The sequence below is a fragment of the Osmia lignaria genome, unplaced genomic scaffold (assembly GCF_051020975.1).
Source record: "Osmia lignaria lignaria isolate PbOS001 unplaced genomic scaffold, iyOsmLign1 scaffold0069, whole genome shotgun sequence".
Taxonomy (NCBI): domain Eukaryota; kingdom Metazoa; phylum Arthropoda; class Insecta; order Hymenoptera; family Megachilidae; genus Osmia; species Osmia lignaria.
In genome coordinates, this window is record NW_027478210.1 from 75,001 (window position 1) to 80,000 (window position 5,000).

Consider the following 5,000-nt stretch of genomic DNA (forward strand, 5'->3'; position numbering starts at 1 on the left):
CCTGCATTTTCGACAAACGATATCTTGGTCTTTGTTGGCCCGCTTCAAGGCTACCCGCGTTCCAAAGGTGTTGGTCCTCAACCGGAGTGCGTCAAGATAACGCGACGGTTTGAGGAGAGTTGGGTTCCTGAGCCAAGCATTGCCAATCTTATCGTTTGCGAAGTCTGCCACTCCTTGGCCCTGGGAGTTGAGGTCTTTCCATCTCTCAGTCTCCTTCCTCTTCCGATCTCGACGTGTTTCTTCGATTCGATCGAACGTTGTTGGCCATTCTAGCTCTACTGATTGCGCGTACTTTTTAACAACATCATCCAGGTCAGTTACCACTCCCCTAACAGCTGCGTCGTTAGACTCCTGCATCTTAGCTGCCCTTCGAAGAACCGCCAATTTGACGATGTTTTCGATTCGAGGAAAGCCAAGACCTCCATAGTTTTTACCAGAGTAGATGAGTCCGTCAGTTGTTGAATGATGCAGATGTAGGATCTTTTTAACTATCTGCCGGACTTCGCTATCTATCTCTTGCAGGGTCTTCAGAGGCGGTGGGCTGGCCACCATGCTGTGGATATACCTGGGGAGTAGGTATGTTTTTATCAGTTCGATTTTTTGACGCGGCTTCAGTGCCATTCGGCAGATGTTGTTTGCCGCACCAACTATAACCTGGAGATGTTTTCCGCGAAGTAGGCCATTCCAGCAATTGAAGTCGGCTCCGAGATATCTCATCACTTCATCAGGCTTGGCTCCCGGTATTTTATCATCGCCGATTTTTAGCTCCGGGTCCTTTTGATGCCAGGTCTTATTCTTGGTGATGATCTCGAAGGCCGAGCATTTCGAGGCCGCAACGTTCATGTCGAGATCCTGGAGGAACTGGTGCAATATTCGAATTTGTTTTCTCGCTTCTTTTTCGTCCTTAGCCAGTAACACCATATCATCGGCGAAGGCGAGAATCGACAGGTTTTCATCTTCAACCGAGACTCCCGTTGTGTTGTTATTCAAATATTCGATAACGGGGTCTATTATTAGATTGAAGATTAGCGGGGATAGCGGGTCACCTTGTTTAACACCTCGATTTAGCGTGACGCTCACTTCCCCGTTGTTCGTTTTAACTTTTGTACGACATCTGTCGTACATTTGCCTTATTAGTTGAGCAACCTTTGAGGAGACTCCTTTCCGAGTAAGGCATTCCTTAATAGCCGCGTGTGGTACCGTGTCGAACGCTTTTGCGATATCGACAATTGTTACCACACCACCATTGCGTTTTTTCATCACCGCCAGGGCATGCGACAGCAATGCGATGTTATGTTTGCATCCGTCCTCCTTGGTGAAACCTTTTTGACGGATGGATTGCTGTACGTGCCTTCTCAGTCTAGCGTCGATCATGGCGGAGTACATCCTACCCAGCATTGACCCGATGGTGATCGGACGCCAATTTTTGACGTCCGCGGTGTCTTTTCCTTGCTTGGGTATTAGGGCTGTTCGATTTATCCTCCATTGTTCCGGGTAGTGGTCAGATAACATTAATAGGTTATACAATTTAGCTAGTATCTGAACCACTCCCTTCTTTCTCAAGTGTACTTTGCGCACACCGTCGACGCCTGCTGCTGAGTCGGTTTTTACCTTTCGCATTCTGACGATGATTTCCTCCGCCGTAATTGGCGTGCAGATTTCCCGCGTTGGTATGTGCGGCTGTCTTTGATTTCCTTCGAAAGAGGGCAAGCCCTCGCATTCGCCAGTGGTTCCCCACAGCTCACCGTATAGTCCGATTACATCGGCGCTATTCGGTAAAGTGATTTTATCGCTTTCAAATTCTGCCCCCGTGATTGCCATGTCCACCAATTTCTTGGGGCATTTTTTGTAGACCTCCTGGTATCGAGCGTATTTGAATTTGCCAAGCTTAGTTCTCTTGCTTTGAGCCTTGGAGTTTGGCTTGGACTTTGAATTCTTCGAGTTTTTTGGGGTTTTTCGGCGTTTATCCCCCTCTCCGCCTTTTAGCATTTCGACTAGAGCGTTCACAACGCGATTGATACCTTCGGGCCGGCATTCACCTTGGGCAAGTTTAACAATTTCGCTGTCTATTTTAGCCATTTCCGGATCCTCTAGAACGGGGCCAGCCCTGATACATTCGATTAGAGGTTCCTTCCATGCATCCTCCTCGTCGTCCTCATTTATCGTTTCGACCGGCGAGACGTGGATGTTGTTGGGTTCGGAGATGTTATTGGAGTTATCCTCCTCCGCCTCAGCCGGTACAACCGGCCTTTGGCGCGTATTTAACTGTCTCCTTTTCTCACTGATCTGTTTCAGTGTTTTATCGGGGAAGTAATTTCTAATTTTAGCGCCTATCTGTTTTTCGGCTTTGAATCGGTCGTTTAACTCCCGAAGCAAAGCTGTCTCTTCCTCCGTCCAGACAGAGCATTTCCTGCCTTTCTTACCCTTACCTGGCTCTACAGTCTTGGCTCGTGCTGCGTTTCTGATGTCTGGGTGCATGTGCATTTCGTGAATTGACAGTCCCCTTTTTGTGGCGAAGGTCTTGTCACACCCAGTGCATTTGAAACTCTGCTCAACAGGTTCACATTTACCCTTGCACTTCGGGATGTGGCATTTGATACTATGTATCTTTTCGGACTCTTTTCCACACTTCGCGCAGCACCAGACTAAACGCAGTTTTGGATGTTGTTTCTGCGCGTGTACTGCGATGGCTTTATCGCTTGCGCATATTGTCTGTGTACCAGCCAGACTGCAGGCCAAGCAAGCGGTCGTTGAGGACAGGGGTATGTCAATTCGCTGAGCCAATTCGTGACCGTTTGAATCGCCAGGTTGTTTATCGGTAGCCCTCCTATCCAAAGCGGATATTTCCGCCACAGGGGTTCCAGGGCCGAGAACCCCTGCGTCCGAGGCTTTTTCGTTCGTGCATGTTCTACCCATTATTTAATTTAGCTTATAGAAGGAGAGAGATCTAGGCGACAGTTCCGATTCGATGCCATCTCATGTCCGTTTTCGTGCCAGTTCAGTATAAGGTTTAGCAGTCCTAGTAGGTTTTTCCTGTTTAGCATTTAACCTTTAACATTTAACATTTACCCTTTACCATTTAACATTTACATTTAGCATTTAACGTCTAATATTTAACATTTTGCCCGCAGGCTTGAGCCCTGAGAGTACCCAAAGCAATAGCGTCGCCGACCGGTAATTCAAAGCTTGGCCAGTCCAAGGACTCCTCCTGCTAACAGCTGGCCAGACCCGGGGACGGCGCATAGTCCGTACATCCGGGTAATTATAACTGAACCTAGCTTGCGGCGGTCCTGACGCACACACATTCGAAAATGGATTGGTTGCGGCCTGATACCGTCTGAGTACCGTCGCGCAGTCGGCCAGGCAACCGAGGGTCTGTCACGAACACCGTTAAGGTGACGGACAGGCTCCGCCTCGGACCGTAGACCGACACGCAACGGGTCGCGACGTTCTACTAGGGGAGAAGTGCACGACTACCTCGCCGGAACATTCGCCGAAGGTGGTGTGCCCTCGCTAATGGAACCCGAAGGTCCATCCGGGGCATCGCGCACCAACGGGAGCCAGCGTTGTTGACGATGAATCTCCCCATTCGATCTTTTGGGTTTCTCAGGTTTACCCCTGAACGGTTTCACGTACTCTTGAACTCTCTCTTCAAAGTTCTTTTCAACTTTCCCTCACGGTACTTGTTCGCTATCGGTCTCGTGGTCGTATTTAGCCTTAGATGGAGTTTACCACCCACTTAGGGCTGCACTCTCAAGCAACCCGACTCTAAGGAGAGATCCTCCCGAAACGCGTACCGGTCACTACGGGCCTGGCACCCTCTATGGGTAAATGGCCCCATTCAAGATGGACTTGGACGCAATTCGATGTCTCGGGATAAACGGATCCTCCTGAACACTACATTTCCCAGCGGCGGTACCGCGGGATTCAGTGCTGGGCTCATTCCTGTTCGCTCGCCGCTACTAAGGAAATCCTAGTTAGTTTCTTTTCCTCCGCTTAATAATATGCTTAAATTCAGCGGGTAATCTCGCCTACTCTGAGGTCGTCAATTTCTTTGGTTTCATCGAAAGGTGAATAATGATGCTCGATGCAAAAAAAAAAAAAAATAAACGAAAAGAAGCAAAAAAGCAAACACGTAGAGAAACTGTGCGTGAATCAACCTTTCGCATATTCAATTTTTCCTCCTCTCTCGTTTCAAAATGTTTGTATTTATCGTTCGATGAAACGAGCACAAGAGGGAAAAAAAAGTTGAGACACGACGTTCCCATAATTTTCGTGTTATTTCCTTTTTGCTTCAAACATTTTGCGGACTGCAGCTTCGTCGTATTGCTTTTATCAATTTTTAACAATTTCAAAGCGAAGACAACTCGCAAGACGATCCATTTCGTCTCGGTTCAATTTTAACGTCCGTCCGTATTATTTTTTGTTCCACAAGAGATTTCGAATAGGTTTCTTTATTTATCATCCCTTCTTTTCGAGCGCCACGGAAGCAAGAGGAAAAGCAAGAGCGAGAGAACATTTCGCGTATACTTCATTTAACAATTTTAACCAACACGCGATGTACTCCACACACCTCTTAGATTTAACAACTGCTTTTCTCTTCTTCTCCCCTTAGCGCAAGGGTAAACCCCATTTGTCTCTTCTTTGGAACGCAACAAAACTTTCGAGGACTGGACGACCGAGCGATGGTCGCGCGGTCTTCGCTTATCTTTAACAAACGAAGTAGTCCGTATGTATTCTAAATGTTGAAGCCTCCTAGAGCTTTAAGCCATGCGAGACATTGAAATGCTGTTTTAACGGGAGCATGCATAATTGCTGCAAACATACTTTTATCACAAGTTCTAGCCACGCCACGGAGGCTTCGAAGTTCCTTCACCATTCGCTTTCCTCTCTTTTGTTACACAGTTTCAGACTACGATCAGGGGTACCGAAACGCTGTATTGATTGTAAACAACCATTTTTATCTTGGAGCGGAGCGTTCCTTTACTCGTTAGATTTGT